This window comes from Schistocerca piceifrons, chromosome 3 (genome assembly GCF_021461385.2).
Source record: "Schistocerca piceifrons isolate TAMUIC-IGC-003096 chromosome 3, iqSchPice1.1, whole genome shotgun sequence".
Taxonomy (NCBI): Eukaryota; Metazoa; Arthropoda; class Insecta; order Orthoptera; family Acrididae; genus Schistocerca; species Schistocerca piceifrons.
The window spans coordinates 963,818,354-963,840,456 of NC_060140.1; the positions used below are offsets into that span (position 1 = coordinate 963,818,354).

Sequence of the window (22,103 nt, forward strand, 5' to 3'; positions counted from 1 at the left end):
AACGTGATCAAATTGTACATTTTCACAAGCAGCATGTGTGGGCTGACGAGAATCCACACGCAATTGTGCAATCACGTCATCAACACAGATTTTCTGTGAACGTCTGGGCAGGCATTGTTGGTGATGTCTTGATTGGGCCCCATGTTCTTCTACCTACGCCCAATGGAGCACGTTATCATGATTTGATACAGGTTACTCTACCTGTGCTGCTAGAACATGTGGCTTTACAAGTACGACACAACATGTGGTTCATGCACGATGGAGCTCCTGCACATTTCAGTCGAAGTGTTCGTACGCTTCTCAACAACAGATTCGGTGACCGATGGATGGGTAGAGGCGGACCAATTCCATGGCCTCCAAGCTCTCCTGACCTCAACCCTCTTGACTTTCATTTAGGGGGTAGTTGAAAGCTCTTGTCTACGCAACCCTGGTACCAAATGTGGAGACTCTTCGTGCTCGTATTGTGGACGGCTGTGATACAATACGCCATTCTCCAGGGCTGCATCAGCGCATCAGGGATTCCATGCGACGGAGGGTGGATGCATGTATCCTCGCTAACCGAGGACATTTTGAACATTTCCTGTAACAAAGTGTTTGAAGTCACGTTGGTACGTTCTGTTGCTGTGTGTTTCCATTCCATGATTAATGTGATTTGAAGAGAAGTGATAAAATGAGCTGTAACATGGAAAGTAAGCGTTTACGGACACATGTCCACATAACATATTTTCTTTCTTTGTGTGTGAGGAATGTTTCCTGAAAGTTTGGCCGTACCTTTTTGTAACACCCTGTATTACTTAAACATACAAAGTACTTTTAAAGTACAGTAGTAAATGACGATATTGACAGCACCGAAGATTCATTTGACTGTACAATAGTACTTGGAAAGTAGAAACTATAGTGTATCCAAAGATAATTTACAACTACGAGACACGAAAATTTGCATTTCAATCACCTCTTTTATGGATATGTGTATAGACATCTCATATCTGAACGTATCTATTTATCTTTAAAAACACAGCAATAAAAATTATAATATTCAAAACACAGCAATAAAAATTATAATATCTTTCGTAACACATAATAATACGTGTATGTTTCAAAATGTCTACAAACATGCATTCAGTATTACAGTATTTCAAAAATATTTCTAAATACAAATACTTCTAATATAAAGGAACTTCCCAAAGAAAAATCTTCAAATAAAAGACTTCAGTGTTATCTGCCAGTTAGCACGGACAATTCAACACTAAAGTCGCTACTCTCTGACGTAATGCCTGAAATGTGATATTCTCCGCACTCTTGACTCTGTGGATTTTGGAATATTGAATTCCCTAACGATTTCCGAAGTGGAGTGTCCCATACGTCTAGCTCCAACTACCATTCCGCTTTCAAAATTTGTTAATTCGCGTTGTCCGGTCATAATCACGTCGGAAACCTTGGCACATGAATCTCCAGAATACAACTGACAACTCCGCCTACGCACTGCCCTTTTATAAGCTGTGTACGCGATACTACCTTCAACTGTATGTGTAGATATCGCTACCCCATGACTTTTGTCACCTCTGTGAATGTTTCAAGGTGTATCCAGCAGTAAGGCAATGTCCTCCAGTCGTACACCTGCCCAGCTGTTGAAAGTATGTGTGACACTTACGCTCTGTCCAACAGGCCGACATGGTCCTGACGGTCTAACCGATACTTGACATGCCAGAATTGCAGGGGATACGGTAGATATCCACCTTACGCAAACCTATATCATCCTTCACAGACAGCAAAAAAGGGCCGTAATGTTAGACTCTGGGCGGAAAAAAACGCTTAACACTGTGTTTCTAGAGAATGCGACAAACCTCTACGGAAATATTGTCTGCACGAGGTAAAACAGCTGCCATTACATTATTGTCATCACCCACCTTGCATATGGTTGTTCGAATGCATGAAGCGTGTTTTATTTGTATCTCACCGTGTTGTAATGTAATTTAATAAAATTTTTAATTTGTTATTCCTGCTTTAATAGCTTTTCTTAAAGTGACGTCAAAACAAAAGAGAAGTCTAATAATACTATGAACAGTGTAATGTAATTTAAATTAGCCCGACGCGGATCAGCAATCAGCAAACTGGCTCAGTACTAAAGATGGTTACGGGACCACAAATAATTAGTTGTCTCTCTCCTGAATTCTCATATATTAAAACTCATGTGCTTATAGCACCAGATAATATTACGTATGCCAGTTCAATTTGAAGTAATAAAACGCACAACACCATATCGTGGTTTCGTCTCGAATATCAGTAGAAGATAACAACCATACTCTTTTGCGGGTGACATCCTATATTAGAACTAGCATCCTGTGATTGGCCTTTCTGCCTGGGATATCATCTCGCAACCTTGAGAAAATCTGAAAGTGAAATATATTAAATTATTCGTAGCGGCCAAATGGCTGGTAGAATCTGAAAGAAAGTTTAGTGTCCTAGCCAGCGGCTCGTCTAGAAGATGATCTGAAAGAAAATTACTAATTATTTTCTAGTATGGCGCTTGACAGTGGTCAATATTCCGTTGAGACCATGTCTACTCAGGACAAGTATGGTTGAAGAATATACATTATTGAATACTGTACACAAATTTTAAGTTATGAACAACTATATTTCTTCTTAGTTTTCAACTTACATAGACTATTAAAGCAAGATGAACCTCAGACAATCGTTCTTTTCCCTTCAAGTCGAATAACAGAAGAAGACAAAATAATAGAGAGTTCAGACACACACTCTCGAATGTCCATGGAATTACTACATAACGCATTTGTTTATTCGCTGGCACGCTTCGCCAGCTGTTCATACAATAATTACCGATACACAGCATTTACACACTTCAAGTTCATGACCACCTCAGGAGATACAGTACAATGTCCATTCTGGCAACCCCAGCTTTGGATAAGTCATCTAAGAAATGTTTAGGGTCTGACATGACATCGAACCTCCAAACCAAGCTGTGAATAAACGCTTCACACTTAGACGGAAGGTCACAACTATCAGCCTAAAGATACATATCAGCTTGTGTTTACTTCCTATAGATGGATTTACCATCCTTCATAACGTCTTAGTTTAATTCACCAGAGTACCAAGGTGGATGGCTGCCTTGCGTTTCTTGATTTGTTAATCAGAAGGAAGGGTGATGGTACTTCGGACCATGCCAGCTATGAAAGGCAGTTCCTGACGATGAAACGGCATTCAAAATAAGATGAGAACTATGAGGGACAACACGTAGACAAATTGTTTCCATAGTTCAGAGAACTACAAAGTGAAAACGTAACTAAATCTAAAGGATGGACTCTACTGTTGATAGTATCGGAGAACATAGTTTTGTTCAATCCTGATAATACAGTCTTTAAGTGTGTCCTCTTTCTGGCATACCGAAACGTTCAATGTTTTTTCTGATTTTCTAGAGACACTGATGCGATTCATTACCTTGTGGAAGTGTTCTGCTCTGATATCGGATTTCTGGAGTAGAAGGTCGTACGAGGGGCTTATTTGTGTCTTGCCACGTCAAAGCGAAACACTGAAACTGTAAAAACGTACACCTCACATGGCGTCTTCAAGAACTCTCCTACCTGCACAGTAGTAGTCCACAGTTCTTGCTGAGAGGATGTAGAGTAACTACTGGTCAACTGGATAAGGTCATCTACACTACCAAAATTAAAATCCAGAGATTTACGAGGATCCCAAGTAAATTATTACGTCCAGATTTCCATCAGAGGAAGCCCAAAACTGATCACTAGGTGGTACTGGAACAAATGTAGACCTACAAAAGTCACACGTGACGTACCTACACTGTTCAGTCACATAATGTAAATAGCCTGAATAGCGAACAGGTGCGAGACGTGCAGGAACAGAGTCAGTGAGGTTCGGGAAAGCACCAACAGGGATGTGGAGCCATACCAGCTTCAGTGCTGTGCACATATTGTAACGCCAAAAATGCATATCCTCCTATTTCCATCCATTGTACTATAAATGTTTTTCCTTATTTTGTTACCTGAAGATTTGACATTTCTGTATCTTTATGTATTTTAATTGTTTTACTGCTCATATATATATATATATATATATATATATATATATATATATATATATGAGCAGTATATATATATATAGGTATAATTGGTTTGTTTTGTAAATACTATTTGTATTTTTACGCTGGGCCTTACATAGGGAAAACTATGCTATCAAACGATTACATTTATAGGTCGTGTGGAGAACCACAGTGCTTAGTATCTTTGGTAGTGTAAACTCTGCGGCATAGAGTGCGTGCAGAGGGGAGTCTGGCTGGAGTAGGGCGGTTGAGCAGGTGTTTTGTGTGACGCTCCCGCCAGTTGCCGCGCTTTCGGGGTTTGGCAGCATGTAATTGCGTTCGACTAGCTATGATAGTTTCTGGTACGGTGTCGTGGACGGGAAGCATTAGCTGGCGCACATCAAGAGCTCGTTTCGCCTGGTGACCGTGTCGAGAAGAAGGCGAGCCAACGTCCAGTTTCTGCAACAGCGACGGCCGACAATGAGTGACTGTCGCCACCTCCTAGATTGACGACTTCAAACCTTCAATCAACCAAAAAGGAAGACTGAAAGCACATAGAGTTTTAGAACTGTATGGCAGACCTCAACTTTTTAAATTATTCCATTAGCATCAATAAATACAGCAAACAAAACGTTCTATACCGAAATTAGCACATAACAAGGTACTCTTAATCGAGGCCGCCTCCACTGACAAAAAAGCATTCACAGAACGACGTATAGAAAAACATAACCTTGTAGAACAGTTCGGAGAAAGAATACTGTACCAGGAGAACTAGGTTTCGGCAACAAAACGGGGTTGGCACACATCGGCGAACCTTACCTCATGACTGCCGGACGCTGTTCTCCCGCAGTGTAGCGAAATACTCGCAATCACCAAACGGCCGAATCGGCGATCGAATTCGAGCATCATTACTAGACTGTGGCCAAAGTAACGAACCATCAAAATTTACCGCAGCAAGCCAGAGCGTAGCTATAGAGAAGACGTTTTTGCGGGAGATACGGTTCTCTAGGGTTTTGCTAACTGGCGGACACCTCATACTGGCTTGCCTACACCTGAGAAAAGTAGTTCTGCTGCCAACTTGCTGGCTTGTCAAGCGGCTAGCTGTTGCCTGCTGGTCGACAGAATTGGCCGCTTCCTCTCTACCCCAGAGGTTTGCAAACCTATCGCTGCGTCCACCGTTGGAATAACGGGCTTTTCTGTGTCCGTGAGCGTCTTAAGGCCTACGAGACCCTCCGTTTAAATGGACAACTCAATACTGATGAAATTATGAATTCCTCTCCAACTGACGGCAGCAAAAATCTGTGTACAGGCTTCGCTTCTTCTGTATGTAGGGATTCATTATGTAAACTAAAGGTGGACATGGGTGGGGTGGCAGGGGGGCTAGGGTGGGGGGACGAAAAGAAGGGGAAGGAACTAACGGTATCCGCTGCATTGGGTTTTCATGCAGAATTAGGAGCGACTAGTCAAAATGTGTACCGGAAGAGGTCTCGAATCTGGGACCTCCTGCTTTTTACGCAGTTGCGTTAATCTCTGCGACACCTGAACACCGTGTCTATCAAAACAGCTCGGAATGCCCGGGCAAGCTCCCTCGCTGACTCACACTGCCGCCTGTCGCTACTTATCTGCATTCCCCGTGCATATCTCCCATGCCTGCTAGGGGCCGAACGTTAAGTGTTCATCCGCACTGAAGGTTGTGGTTTCATTGCCAATTGAGACGAATCACTTATATGAATTAATGGTGTTTGTTCTGTTGAACATGCCTGAACGAACAGACATCACATATTCATACCTTATTATTATAAGGTCTCTTTCCTTTCTGTAATTGTTTAGATGCTTTAATTCGCGATAGAATCTGTAGATGATGCCAATGACACCGCATTCCTTGTCCTCGCTCCTGTCAGCCAACGGTCCCTAAGCATTCTGCAGAATCACCTTGACCTTTTTGCCACATTGTGTAACCTGTGGCTGCTGAAAATCAATTCTTCCAAGCCCCAGGCAATCATCGTAGGTCGTACCACTCTTGATTACTCCCTTACCATCTGCGCCCATCCTGTCGGCCTCTCCCCCACCCTCACCTACCTTGGCCTCACCCTTCACCGTCAGCTCACCTGGATCCCTCATCTCCGCTCTATCCAATTGAAGGCTCACAACCGCCTCTGACTCCTCAAACTCCTCTCTGGCTGGACATGGGGATTGAACCCCTCTACCATCCTCCACACCTACAAATGCTTAAACCGTCCCAACCACTGTTATGCCAGTCCCACCTGGATATCCGCCCCCTCCCGAAGTCTGTAAGTCCCTCGAGATCCTCGAGCACCGTGCACTCCACCTGACCCTCCGTATACACCTCCTGTCCCCCACGCAGATCCTCTATGATCTCATTCCTTTCCCCCATCTGCTCCTACTCCTCTAACATATCCGCCTACTCTACACCTCCCGCCGCCTTGATCCCCCTCACCCCCTGGTTGCTCCTCTCCTCTCCAACCCCGAACATGTGCTGCACCTTCACCGTTGTGTCCCCCCTAGCCTCCACCACTCCACCACTACACCCTTCATCTCCTTTCCCAAAGTGGCTTCCGTCAACTCCCCCTCCTGCATGATGGCCTCTGTCCCTACATTTATCCCTCCTATCGGCTCTGATCCTCACCTCCCCCTCCTTTCCTTTGTCTTTTTCCCCAGCTCCTTCCCCCCCCCCCCCCTTCCACACTGTTTTTCCCCACCTACCCTCTGTCTGCCTCGTTTCTCTCCCCTGAGTCCTTTTGCGTTTCCTTCCTCTGCCTTTTCGCATTCCCTCTCACGTCTGCCCTGCTTCCCCCTTCTGAGTCCTCCTCCCTCCCTTTTTGTTTCTCCAAATCTGTCCGCCCCCCCTCCATCTCCCCTGCCTGTAGTGTGTCTTCTTCATGCCGACTTTTTAGTGCAGTGTTTCAAAGGATTGTTAAGTGTTGTGCGTCTTTTCCGAAGCGTTGTGAACGGACATCATACTGTCGTAAGGTGTGATTTTTATATCTCTTGTGAACGGAAATTAGAGTGTCTCCGTGTTTTTTAATTGTCTGTCTACTAATTTCCCTGTCGGCTTCCTCTGTATTTTATTATCATCGCCCACCATTCGTTTTATGTTTTGACTTTCCGCAATTTTCCGCCGTTTTACAATTTACGTCACCGTTTTATCGCCGGCTTTTATTGTTTCTTATCTTCTTATGTTTTCAAAATTCGTACTAAGCTGCTTCCAATAAAGGGGAAAAAAATCTGTAGATACATCTAAATAAAATTGATAAGCAGATTTTGGAGAGAGTAGCTGTTTGTTCCTCATCAGATGGTCCCGAATCTGTCATCTGATTTAATATTCATAAATTGATTCTTTACTCATCCTTTGTTTTCGACCTTGTCCTGCTGTCTACGCGCTCGTCATGGCACGTGGTGCTCTTGGAGGGGTTCATAACACGCAGTGTTACAATCACTTATAGCGTCATCCAGCCAGAATAGGAGACAATTAAATCGTCTCAGTTTCTCGCGAAAGGCACTCCCGTGCTACCGTTTGTTGACATATCCTCAAAATGACTCTGAGCACTATGGGACTTAACTTCCGAGGCCATCAGTCCCCTAGAACTTAGAACTACGTAAACCTAACCTAAGGACATGACACACGTCCATGCCCAAGCAGGATTCGAACCTGCGACCGTAGCTGTCGCGCGGTTCCAGACTGAAGTGCCTTGAACCGCTCGGCTACTCTGGCCAGCGACGTATCCCCACTCCACGTCCTGACAGCATGCGCCAGACAATCCACGTTCTCTCAACTCCGACGTGGAGCTTGGGAATGAGTTACGTAGCTCTCAGAGGCAGAAGTATTAAAACAAAAACAATGAAATTTACGAATCAGAGTTATTTTAACACACGCTACCCACCAGCGTAAAAAAATTATTGCCTGTTGTGGCTAACGTGTTGCTCGAACTCACGTTAATTGTTTTTTTAACGGTGGGCAATCCCTCGCTACTATCGTAGCCTTGGTTACCGTACTGATATATGGTCATGCCATCACGAGCCGAGAAATACAAAACGGGACAGAGAGGGGGGGGGGGAGAGGGGGAGAGAGAGAGAGAGAGACAGAGAGAGAGTCACGGGGCTTAACAAGCATCACATGTCCCCCTTGTCCCATCAGAACTCCGCAGTGCAGCTTGTTTGCTCGTCGTGCCAATAATTAATTGGCAATTTGCTTTGGAGCTCTTTGGTTTAATACCGGCTGAGATAACGGCCACGCGACGAGGCTGTTCTGTTCTGTTCCGATCGCGGATATTGAGTAGCCGCGTGATCCGCTAAATGAGACGGGCCACGGGAGTAATCAGATGCGATTAAGGCGTATTAGCGGCGGGCGAGCGAGCACGGTCACCGCACCCTGGTGCTCGTGTCTTCCCTGTCGGATGCACAAAGCCTGCACCCGCATACCAGCCCCCCCACCCCCCGCCCACTCACCCCCACACACCCACGCTTCTCCGGACGAGCCAGTGTGCCCCGCCACCCTCTGCGTCACGGGCGGTGACGAAAAAGTCGGTGGTCCACCCGCGCCCTGCCCGCGCTGCTACCACCAACCCACCCCTACGCCTCAGCACACGATCCCTTCCTCCATCACCGATGTCAACCCCTCTCCACCCCTGACACACAAGCCCCGCCCGGCTCCATCTTTCTTGATGAGACTACTCTTCCATTTCCGTCACTCTTCCGTGAGCTTGCCGCCTTAAGCGCCAGCCCATTGAAATGTATTAGGTGAGGACTACGGTGGATGGCCTCTCCCCCGATATAAATGTTTATACCTTCGCTAACACGAACCAGACGAGCTTAGCATGATGGAGGTCACAGGTACACCATCTTCTCCTTTTCTCGTCTTTTCCTTCATCTCTAACCTGAACTCGCTGTAAACTAACGCTGGTATCCTTCTCAAAAACATCTAAAAAGCCAACATTCAGAAAATCCATCACAATCTACGTCCAAGGACTGCGTCTTTTAGAGAATGGTACATGCCACTTTAAACCAATTCTTCTATTATTCGTGTACGGAGCGAGGAGGAACTGTAAACATGTGGGTATAGACCCTAATCTCTCCCACAATATTCTCATGATCTCAAAGAGAAATACACTACTTGCCATTAAAATTATTACACCTAGAAGAAATGCAGATGATTAACGGGTATTCATTGGACAAATATATTATACTATAACTGACATGTGATTACATTTTCAGGCAATTTGGGTCCATAGATCCTGAGAAATCAGTACCCAAAACAACCACCTCTGGCCGTAATAAAGGCCTTGATACGCATGGGCATCGAGTCAAACAGAGCTTGGATGGCGTGTACAGGTACAGCTGCCCATGCAGCTTCAATACGATACCACAGTTCATCAAGAGTAGTGACTGGCCTATTGTGACGAGCCGGTTGCTCGGCTACCGTTGACCAGACATTTTCAATTGGTGGCAGCAGTCGAACATTTCCTGTATCCAGAAAGGCCCGTACAGGACCTGAAACACGCGGTCGTGCATTATCCTGCTGAAATGTAGGGCTTCGCAGGGATCGAATGAAGGGTAGAGTCACGGGTCTTAACACATCGAACAAGAGGTGACCGAGGCGTGTAACCAATGGCACCCCATACCATCACGCCGGGTGATACGCCAGTATGGCAATGACGAATACACGCTTCCAATTGCGTTCACCGAGATGTCGCCAAACACGGACGCGACCATCATGATGCTGTAAACAGTACCTGGATTCATCCGAAGAAATGACGTTTTGGCATTCGTGCACCCAGGTTCGTCGTTGAGTACACCATCGCAGGCGCTCCTGACTGTCATGCACCGTCAAGGGTAACGGCAGCCACGGTCTCCGAGCTGATAGTCCATGCTGCTACAAAACGTCGTCGAACTGTTCGTGCAGATGTTTGTTGTCTTGCAAACGTCCCCATCTGTTGACTCAGGGATCGAGACGTGGCTGCACGATCCGTTACAGCCATGCGGATAAGATGACTGTCATCTCGAGTGCTAGTGATACGAGGCCGTTGGGATCGAGCACGGCGTTCCGTATTACCCTCCTGAACCCACCGATTCCATATTCTGCTAACAGTCATTGGATCTCGACCAAAGCGAGCAGCAATGTCGCGTTAGATAAACCGGAATCGCGATAGGCTACAATCCGACCTTTATCAAAGTCGGAAACGTGATGGTACGCATTTCTCCTCCTTACACGAGGCATCACAACAACATTTCACCAGGCGAAGCCGGTCAACTGCTGTTTGTGTATGAGAAATCGGTTGGAAACTTTCCTCGTATCAGCACGTTGTAGGTGTCGCCACCGGCACCACCCTTGCGTGAGTGCTCTGAAAAGCTTGTAAGTAGGCTGTTTAGGTTCTTATATTGGTAACGGCACAACCACCTAGCGCTCTGTATGAAAATCACTGGCTGTGCTGTGTGCAGTCTGTGGCTAGTTTGCATTGTTGTCTGCCATTGTAGTGTTGGGAAGCTGGATGTTAACAGCGCGTAGCGTTGCGCAGTTGGAGGTGAGCCGCCAGCAGTAGTGGATGTGGGGAAAGAAATGGCGGAGTTTTGAAATTTGTAAGATTGGATGTCATGAACTGCTATATATATATTGACTTTTGATGATATTAAGGTAAATACATTGTTTGTTCTCTATTAAAATCTTTCATTTGCTAACTATGCCTATTAGTAGTTAGTGCCTTCCGTAGTTTGAATCTTTTATTTAGCTGGCAGTAGTGGCGCTCGCTGTATTGCAGTAGTTCCAGTAACCAAAATCTTTGTGAGGTAAGCGATCTGTGAAACGTATAGGTTAACGTTAGTCAGGGCCATTCTTTTGTAGGGATTATTGAAAGTCAGATTGCGTTGCGCTAAAAATATTGTGTGTCAGTTTAAGCAGTCATGTATAAATTTTTCTGAGGGGACGTTTCAAGCTAATCGTCTGCTTATCACACCATCATCTTCCTGTCGGTTAAATTTCGCGTCTTCGTGGTGTAGCAATTTTAATGGGCAGTAGTGTACACTACCTCATCAAAAGCATCTGGGCATCACAGAATGGACACCTACTTGTCACGAGACTCCAACATGGAGAATGCGCCAGTATAGCATTGAGGTGATAGAAGTCGTGGGACACCTCGTAATATCGTGTCGAACCTCCTTTACTTCGGCGTAGTGCAGGAACTCGACGTTGGAAGTCCCCTGCAGAAACAATGTGCCATGCTGCGTCTATTGCCGTTCATAAATGCGGAAGTGTTGTCGTGAAGGATTTTGTTCACGAAATGTACCTCTCGATTATGTCCCATAAATTTAGAATGGGATTGACGTCGGGCGATCTGGATGGCCAAATCATTCGCTCGAACTGTCCAGATTGTCTTTCAAACCAATCACGAAGAACTGTGCCCTGGTGATGGGGTGCATTGCCAACCGTGAAAATACCGGTGGTTTTTGGGACCATGAACTCCACGAATGGCTGCAAATGGCGTGAAAGTAACCCACCATCGCCATTTCCAGGCAATGATCAGTTCAATTAGATCAGATGATTCAGTCAGTTCTATATAAATACAGCCCACACCATTACAGAGCCACCACTGGTTTATACAGTGCCTTTCTGACAACTTGGGAGCGTGGCTTCGTGGGGTGTGCGTCACAATGAAACCCTAGCGTCAGATCTTACCAACTGAAATAGAGACTCATCTGACTAGGCCACGGGGTTTTCTAGTCGTGTGGGGTCTAACCGATATGGTCAAGAGCCCACGAGTGGCGCTGCGGGTTATGTCGTGCTGTTAGGAAAGCCACTCGCGTCGGACGTTTGCTAATATGGCCCATTAACGGCAAATTTCCCCGCATTGTCCTAACGGATACGTTCGTCGTACGTCCCACATTGATATCTGAGGTCATTTCACGATGTGTTGCTTGTCTTTGAGCACTGACAACCCCACGAAAACATTTCTGCTCTCGGTTGTTAAGTGAAGGCTGTCGGACACTGCGACCTCTGTGATGAGAGATAATGACTGAAGTTTGGTATTCTCACCACACTCTTGACACTGTGGACCTGGGAATACTGAGTTCCCTAAGGACCTCCGAAGTGAAACGCCCATGCGCCTAGCTCGAACTACCAAGTCTGTTAATCCCCGATCACGTTGGAGATCCTTTCACACGAGTCACCTGAATGCATATGACAGCTCCGCCAGCGAACTGCTGTTTTATACTTTTCCTACGCGGTACTACCGCCACCTGTGTATGTGCATATTGCTAACCCATGACGTCTGTCACCTCAGCATATGTTGTCAGTAGAGAAGCAGTGAAAGGAGAATGGGTCGGTCAGCAGGCCTCAGTGACGTCGAAAGTGGTCAAGTCAGTCAATGTCACCTGAGTAGTAAATCCATTGGGACATTTCAGCCCTTCTATGGCTGCCCATGTCAAATGGTTCAAATGGCTCTGAGCACTATGGGACTTAACATCTGAGGTCATCAGTCCCCTAGAACTTAGAACTACTTAAACCTAACTAACCTAAGGACATCACACACATCCATGCTCGAGGCAGGATTCGAACCTGCGACCGTAGCGGTAGCGCGGTTCCAGGCTGAAGCGCCTAGAACCACTCGGCCACACCGGCCGGCCTGCCCACGTCGACTGATGGTCGAAGCAACTACAGCTGAACCAAGACGAGGGATACGTCTTATAGTGACGGACAGGGACCATCGAGACTTACAGAGTGTGATTGTTAAAAATTAGCAGGAAGAATTTCTAGTGAATAGCGAAGGGCTACGTGGAGTGTAGCTACCACAATGACTGTGGGCAGGGTGTTAAAAAGAATGGAGTACAGCAGTCTGGGTCTTCCTCGTATTCTATGCACTTCTGCAGTCAATGTTAAACAATGTTTGAAGTGTTGAGCAGTGGGGGCCACTGGACTTCGGATGACTGGGAAGCACTGTTAAAGCCCGTTTCTCTCGGGAATGGATCGACGTAGCAAGTAGAAATGTATGTCACATATTAAGGCCTACGGCCCCTTGCCAAAGTAAGAAAGAGAAGCTTCTAAACCAATGCAAGCAAAAGATAGGGCCATTTATGTCACATATTTTCATGCTCGGAAATTCGCTCATAGAAACGTAAATGGTACTTGCTGTTAACCTAGAATTATGAAATTTGGCAAGAGACATACCTTTACTGTACAAGGGAAGGAAAAAGAAATCGGAACATTATTAATTTGTTATTTATATCACACAAAAAATTTTCTTTTCCCATTTCTAATCCGACTTAAAACATTAAATTAAAACATTCTCAGAGGTCTTGTGGTCCCAAGGACAGATATAGTTCCAGTATCATTGTCGACATCAGGTAAAAATCGTCGAGATTCTCGAATGGACGAACTGTCTACATACATAATTAAGTTTTTACAGAACCCTCACCGTGCTAATCCCACTCGCACCTGATAAATGATTTATTATGTCAATCGTTGTTCCTCTAATTACAAACACACTCATTGTTCTTGCAGATGACGAAACTTAACAGCTGCGCATGAAGCCCGCTAGCTGATTTAAATCGTGCTCTATACAGGCGAAGAGTAAGGAGCAGATGAATGTATTTCGACCTCCGTTAGTCTGCATGAAGAATTTGACAGAGCCCTGAAAGACCTAAGTCCAAACAAGGTCCCTGGAGTAGACAACATTCCATTAGAACTACTTCTAGCCTTGGGAGAGCCAGCCATGACAAAATTCTTCCGTCTCGTTAGCAAGATGTGTGAGACAGTCGGAATGCTCTCGGACTTCAAGAATAATATAATAATTCCAATTCCCAGGAAAACAGGTGTTGATGGGTGTGAAAATTGCTGAACTGTCAGTTTAATAAGTCGCGGTTGCATAATACTAACACGAATTCTTTACAGACGAATAGAAAAATTGATAGAAACCGACCTCAGAGTAGATCAGTTTGGATTCTGCAGAAATGTAGGGAAACACGAAGCAATACTGCCGCTACGACTTCTCATAGAAGATAGGTTAAGAAAAGCCAAACCTACGTCTATAGCATTTGTAGACTTAGAGAAAGCTTTTGACAATGTTACTGGAATACTCTCTTTCAAATTCTGAAGGTGGCAGTTGTAAAATACAGGAAGCGAAAGGCTATTCACAATTTTTACACAAACCAGATTGCGGTTATAAGAGTCGAGGGGCATGAAAGGGAAGCAGTGGTTGAGAAGGGAGTGAAACAGGGTTTTAGCCTATCCCATATGTTACTCAGTCTGTCTATTGACCAAGCAGTAAAGGAACCCAAGGAAAAATTTTGAAGAGGAATTAAAATCCAGGGAGAAAAAATGAAAAATTCGAGGTTGGCCGACGATATTGCAATTCTCTCAGCAAATGACTTGGAATGGAAGACGATTGGGGTGGACGGAGTCTTGAAAGGAAGATATCAGATCAATATCAACAAAAGAAAACCGAGGATAATGGAATGTAGTCTAATTAAGTCAGGTGATGCTCAGGGAATTGGATTAGGAAATCAGACACTTAAAGTAGTAAATGAGTTCTGTTATTTGGCAAGCAACCTAGCTGTTGACGGTCGAAGTAGAGAGGACATAAAATTTAGACTAAACATGGCAAGAAAAGCGTTTATGAAGAATAGAAATTCGTTAACATAGAGTATAGATTTAAGTGTAAGGAAGTCTTTTTCTGAAAGTATTTGTGTGGAGTGTAGCCATGTATGGAAGTGAAACATGGAAGATAAATAGCTTAGAGGAGAAGAGAATACAAGGTTTTGAAATGTGGTGCTGCAAAAGAATGCTGCAGATTAGGTGAGTAAACCACGTTACTAATGAGGAGGCACTGAGTAAATCTGGGGAGAGGAGGAAATAGTGGCACAGCCTGACTAGAAGAAGAGGCCGGTAAGGTAGCACACATTCTAAGGCATCAAGGGATCACCAATTTAGTATTGGAGGGAAGCGAGAAGGTTAAAAATCGTAGAGGGAGATCAAGACATGAATACACTAAGCAAATTAAGTAGTATGTAAGTTGCAGTAATTACCCGGTGATGAAGGGGCTTGCACAGGATAGAGTAGCATAGACATCCAAACCATCAGTAGCAGTGGAAGTTTTTAGAGATGGTGTGGAAAGTGACGTAGTGTCATAAAGACAATCGGACGCTCATAGTGCCAATCCAAACAGGACTCCATCATGCGAGAAATCTGATGTTGAAAATGTGTAAGTTTCCAATTCATATGGAAACAAAGCTATGTTTCAATGACCACTCCGGTGGAAGGATATTTCTGTGAGTAGCCTTTATGCGTGTCTCAGAGCGTAAAACCAGAATTTTTCGTACTGCTTCAGCTTGATAGCACTGCTTCGGGCAACCGTGCGAACTAAATCTGGGAGCATTAGATGAATGCTCTTGAATGCCGACTTTAACCGCTTGTGCAAAACGTAAGTTTCCTCGGGAAAGCTATCTGTCTTCATAATATCCTGCTTGCACAAAATTAGATGGCGACAAAAAAGTAAATTTATTACCTCGTTTATAACGCTGAGAGTGAAATGGAGAGCTAAAAAAAAGTTTACCCCCTAGGCAACGAAGGACACTCCAGAGGCAGTTATGCCAGTCTCAGTGTACAGCGTTTCCTGTGGTGGGAATTTCTCCTGTGTGGCAGCGACGCGTTTTTTCTTGCATTGTTCGTAGCGTAACGTCAGAATAAATGATGCTATCTATGGTTACAGCTACATCGTTAATTAATGTCGTGTCCGAGCATGTGGAAACAGTTGCGTGACTGTTACCCTACTCACATTAAATACTTGACTCTCTTTGTCAGCACCTTTCTAAAACTCATGATCGCGGCTTTCAGAGTCGTGTTGATGTTTCATCGTTATCATCATCATATGAGATGCCTAAGCCTTGAGCTGCAACGAAGATATTTATCTTCCGCCTTCACTTTTCCCTTCTTTAGGTTTTCTTTTTTTACTCCTAGGTATTATCCAAGTTTTTGAAAAAAATCTTGAATACCTAGCCTTCAAGAATGTGCTTTTTCTGTCATCCACCCCTCACCACTCAGTATACGGTGCTATGTTTTCATCTTTCTTCTTTCTGTTTCCTGTAAAAGTCATACTTCTCAATTAAAATGTCCTTTAGCACATCTTCTATCTTGTTTCTCACTGACAGTGAGTTCAGATGATTTTCAAATGGTTCAAATGGCTCTGAACACTATGGGACTTAACATCTGAGGACATCAGTCCCATAGAACTTAGAACTACTTAAACCTAACTAACATAAGGACATCACACACATCCATGCCCGAGGCAGGATTCGAACCTGCGACCGTAGCGGTCGCGCGGATCCAGACTGAAGCGCCTAGAACCGCTCGGTCACTGCGGCCGGCCCCAGATGATTTTGTGGTTCTAGTTTTTAGTTCGGCTACACCCAACATGAGATGAATAAAATGGCGTCTTTGGTACTAATTTAACATTCTTTGTAAGGTAGCGGATATGAAAAATTCTACGGTACGCTATATCGCATAGTGCACAAAACCAGAAAACTTTATTGCTACAAGCGGAGTAGGAAAATTTTTTCCAAGATGCAGTGCTGTTTACTTCTTGCTTTCCTATCATCACCTTTATGTAACCAATGGCCTATACGACAGAGATCGAAACATCTTCCTTATAAAACACTATACGGAACGTCAACGCAAACACTTTTGGAACTACGCAGGGAGTTAGATGTTTGTGTTGTGTCTTATTTTTCTGCTATTTTGTTGACTGTAATATCGGGCTGGGCTACCACTTGGATGGACGACCATCAGGTCTACCGAGCGCTGTTGGCAAGCGGGGTGCACTCAGCCCTTGTGAGGCTCGCTGAGGAGCTACTTGGTTGAGAAGTAGCGGCTCCGGTCTCGTAAACTGACATACTGACATAGGCCTACGGCCGGGAGAGCGGTGTGCTGACCATGTGCCCCTCGATACTGTAGTGGGACGCGAAATCGAAGAGTCACCCATCCACCAGTGTCAGCCCAGTTTGCAGGTGAATAGAAGTTTAATTTAGTGTTTTGGTTATGTATTTTTGTAATATTTGTAATGTTTGTGAATTGTCTAAAGTTTTGTATTTATTTTTTATGTTTCATGTACGGAGAGGGCGGCGCAACGAACTGAGACAGCATCTTCGCTGCCGGGACCAGAGAGAAAATTGCTGGCCACTATACGTCGCGGGTCGACAGCCAAAGAGCAACAGAAGATTCTGAAACCGAGTTGTTGCGTCGTGCTTCTGAAAATTGAAAAGTTAAGAATTTGTAATGTTTCCGCAACAATGACGTCATAGAAAGTTTAATCGTGTTGTAAGTGTTCAGTTCTGTCTTGTCAAGGCTCAGGTTCACGTCTATATGTAGGAAGATAATAAACTAGTGGATGCAACTAAAGTTTAAATACGCGTTCCGAGAATTTATTTATGAAGAATTATGTTACGTAATTTATTTGACAAGATTATTAATTTTTGACAACGTCCATCGCGGGTTTGAATCTTGAAAGTTTATTCAATGTGGTTCTAATATTTATTAAATCAGATCACTTGCATTAATATAATTTCTGAGAAGAAACAAACGACATCTAAATTGAAAAAGTTTGCGCAAACCAATTGGACTGAGTGACGTAACTCTGCGCATACGACTCAAATGATGATGTTTTAATTACAGTTTTGTTTCGTTCAAGAACCATTCAGAGAGAATTTAAAAAGAATTTAAATAATTTTGAAGTGTGTTGTAACTGACGTAGGTGACGAAGTCTGCACATGGTCATATGTCAAAAGAAAAATCATTTATACAAACTTGCGTCGTTACAGTAGAATACCCGCATCCAGTGACGCCTGTGGGCTGAGGATGACACGGCGGCCGGTCGGTATCAGTTGGGCCTTCCTAGGCCTGTTCGGACGGAGATAGTTTGTTGACTGTAATATTCTACCAACAGAGGTTTCAGCAGAAGCGGACCAATATACAGGGTGCACAAAAAGACACCACTCAGTATGTTAATGCGGGAAGGTGCACTTGTCGGTTTTCAAGCAGCAACGTATATCAGGAAATGCACGTCTTGGGCTCTGAAGAGTGTCGAAGTCTGAGAAGTGTGGGTGTTCCATATCACTTCAATAAACCCAAAAGGAGTAGCAGATCGCGCCGTCTGCATTAGCAATGGGCTTCGAACTGCGAACCTTTTATGTCAGTGCAGAGCCTACATCGGCGCTGCTGAGCTTCACGCATAAGTGCAGGTGTCTTTAAAATTATTACAACCACTCCGTGGACTCGAGCGATAACGTCCTCCGCTGACGTTACAGGTGTGCCATACACCATACTCTTCATACTACCCCACGGAAGATTGTCGATTGGTATCAGATCTGGCGACCGTGCTGCTCATGGAACTGGTCCACCTCTTCCAAACCTTGTACTGGTATATGCGACGCATTCCGCAAATCGACATGAAAGCGTGCTGGAACTCCGTCCTGTTTCAGCTATATGTTCATACAAACATTTAATGGCACTACATTCGATAAGGTAAGCCAAACGTCTCTAATGAATGTGAAATAGATCGGTCCTGTTATATATACCTCAATGATATGGTCAACAGGTATCCCAATCCAGATGCTAATACCGACCCTATATTGGTGATTTTGAATCGCCTGCGCAACCGGATTTCCATCAGTCCAAACATGCATGTTGTCCAAGTTTAACATCCTATCTCCAGTAACCGTGCCTTCATCGGTAAACTTCACTAAGCTGTGGAAGTGTGGTTGGAGGTGTGGATGGAGTATTGGGTTATTTTAAATACCACTGCGCAAACTGTACCTGTCGCAGGTAGTCCTCCTCCCGTAATGCCTGTCTGGATCTCCTGCAGATGGCGTGGTTGGACCCCGTGTTGCTGGACGAGGCACCACGCAGCACTTTTAACCGCGTTCATCGCCTGTGCCACCTGTCGGGTCTGGTGGTGGCTGTGTTCTCTATGAACACTGTCAGCGCGTTCTCCTCAAACTGTAATGATCTAGCTGGGCGTGGACAACCTGCACCACGTTTCGGCACCAACCAGAGGACAAACAGTAGACCAGAGATAGTGTTCGCAAATACAAAGCACAAAGAGCTACTACTTCACAGTACAATGAACTCACCTCATGCAGAATACACGCACGTGCAACTTTCTGGCGTCTCTCCGGCATCTCTCTATCGCCACAATCATGGAATGATATGTGCGTCTGCTTGGAAAACGTTCCACGTACAATCTTTCAGCAGTTCTTTCTTTGCTTGTGCCTTTTTCCCGCAATGACGCAGGGTCGGCGTGGTTAATCGCATTTGGCAAGGTTAATTTAAGGGGTGGCCGGATACCCTTCCTGCCGCCACCCCGTACCCCCCGGGATGGAATTAGCGTACCCCAACTGTCTGTGTCTAATGTAATCCTTGGAATAGTCCGAATGTGTTCAGATGTCTGCGAGCCGTGTAACTGAGGCGGGACGTCGGGACCAGCCCGGTATTCACCTAGTGAGATGTGGGAAACCGCCTAAAAACCACATCCAGGCTGGCCGGCACACCGGCCTCCGTCGTTAAGCCGCCGGGCGGAGTCGATTCAGGGCCGGTGAGCCTACCCGAGTCCAGGAAGCAGCGCGTTACCGCTCTCGGCGAACCTGGCGGGTTACAACCATTCAGCAGTTCTCCCTTTGCAATTCGCTTTGCCGGATGCAAGCACCACGTCGGTCGTACCCGCAGGTGCGTACTGGTTAATATCGCACTGCATGCACTGGAGGACCCCACAACGTCCGCAGTAGGATACGCGCAAGGACTGTGTGGAGAAATGTGGCGCATACGCACGAATGTTATTAGGCTGAGGTCGTCCATCCGCGCCACACAGATGGCTAAAAGGTTGCACACATTTCGCATTCAGACACCAAAACTAATCGGAAGAAATTTTCAGAGCCGTTTGGTCTTAGACTTCGACAGTTTCCAGCGCCCAAGTTACCTGCGTTTCCATATATGGGTTCCTTCTTGAAAACCGATCATTTTGCCATCTCGCATAATATACTAAGCGTTGTCGGTGTTTCTCTTTTTGCGTCATCCTACATATATTACACAAGAATGAAGAAGCGAACGTGTGGAATCATTCCGTCACTGAGGGAAGGTGGGATCAACATCAGGCAGTTATGGTTTCAGCCCGACGGAAATTAGATTACTTACGTAGAGTGAGCCAAAATTCGTGTGCTATAAGAGTCTGAAGCCACAACAGAAAAAAAAATGTCGGAAGAACAGTAACGCGTACTTCGCGGTTGTGTGACAATTTGAGAAGAATTTTGTCAATCCTGGACTTTGTTAACAACATTTTAAAGGGAAACAAATTTGACGAGATTTTATGGATAATTCTGGGGTATGATGTAAATTTACGGATCGAGAACTGTAATTAGACGACGACATCGATATTGGCTGAAAGAGCAAGAAAGGATGAGCGCTGACAACCACATGGTCAGCATGTTGACCTATGTAAAGTCAATCAAATTATTTAACAGAATTAGTTGGGGCCTAATTGTTTTCATAAAGGTAACTCAGGACCGCGTGAAGTGAGATTTGTTTCATGGTGTTCGGAGTATAGAATAAAACACCGATACCATTGGTGGAATTTTAAGAAATTATTGGCAAGCGAAGCATAGTTCCTCATATTCAGGTGCCATCAGTTGCGAACAAGAGAAGGGACTACCAGCCTGCAAGTGCTGTGGTGTTGACATTGCAAAATGTAAGCTAAGGTTGTGAAAAGTGGTGTACTCCTATAATTATGGGAACGTACACGTGTGGCGTTAGGGACAGCCAGTCTTGGGGAGTCATACCCATGTCAAACAAAGGCATGGTAATGGAACAAAAACCACTTCGGGTCCACACATCATTGGCTCCTACGTCAGTCACTTCCGTCGCCGCGGTCAGCTGGCCTCTGGACCGTCTGCACCAGTCGCCTCCATGTCGTGATGTCCAGTTGTGCGCTGTGGTTGCTGCAACAATGCCTGAGTTCAACCACTTACTTCCTTACATTACTATTGAATTCATTTCTGTCCGAAACCCTCTCCAAAATTTAGCGTTTTTTGTTCTAGTTCCATGCGTTTGTTTGCCGTGAGTGTGATTCCCCATTACTCACTGGACCGACCGCCACACATTCATGTCCTCGTAATTATCTTAGTACACCACTTTTCACAACTGTAGCTTTCATTTTGATACGTCAGCTGCGCAATACGTGTACTGAAACATTTCTATTCGGAGTTTATTATTTGCATTTCTGGAATTTGTACATACTTTGGATGTCTCAAAAGCTATTTTTCGCCCGCAGTCTTAGGTCGGAGCAGCTGTGTCGTTGGACGACGTGCATGTTTCGTCATCGCTGCTTGGCAGCGATGAGCGCGCAGTTCCATCTTTAGGGTAGTAGTGAGACAGATGCCGAGCAGAGGAGTCATAGCAATGTAGACGGAAAGTTAAGTGCATCTGTGTTTAAGTAAAACAATTTGTATCTGAATATTGTGATACAAACGAGAAAGATTTGATTAGTGGTTTAGAATGAAAAGAGTATGAAGAGGAATGAAGGTAATAATTTTTTTTTATTGGCACTGCAGTGACATAGTTAAGATTAATTGTTGAATGAGACACACACATCAGCAAAATTCAGTTTTTTCATTGAAGATTGAGTAATTTCCACTATCAGACATTTTTCGTATTTATTAATGATTTGTCTAACGTCTTCGAGGATAAGACTTTCGTATCAGTGTTGCCCTTTCACAATGTTAATGAATCTTTTGACATGAATTTCATACAATTAATAAGTATCAGAAAGTTTAAATAGACTTTGTTAAAGGAATATTGTCCCCGTCCTCGATCCAAGTGATTTTTATGTAAAGGAATGTCTCACTCAGTGATTTGTTTACAATAGTTTACTTGTTGGTCGGAGCACTGCACTAATCTCCCAGCAACTGTAGTTAGAAATTTGCAACTGGCACGCAGAGAGCAGCAAGAACCGCGTTTCCAACCAGTTAATTACGAGGTGACATGTTTTCATTTCAGGAC

The 22,103-nt window shown here is 44.7% G+C and overlaps 1 protein-coding gene across 1 annotated transcript in view; it reads right to left on the reverse strand.

The window, feature by feature from the left end:
- LOC124789267 (dipeptidase 1-like) overlaps positions 1-22,103 on the reverse strand; it is a 1,467,693-nt gene that overhangs the window by 875,042 nt on the left and 570,548 nt on the right. The window lies entirely within an intron of this gene.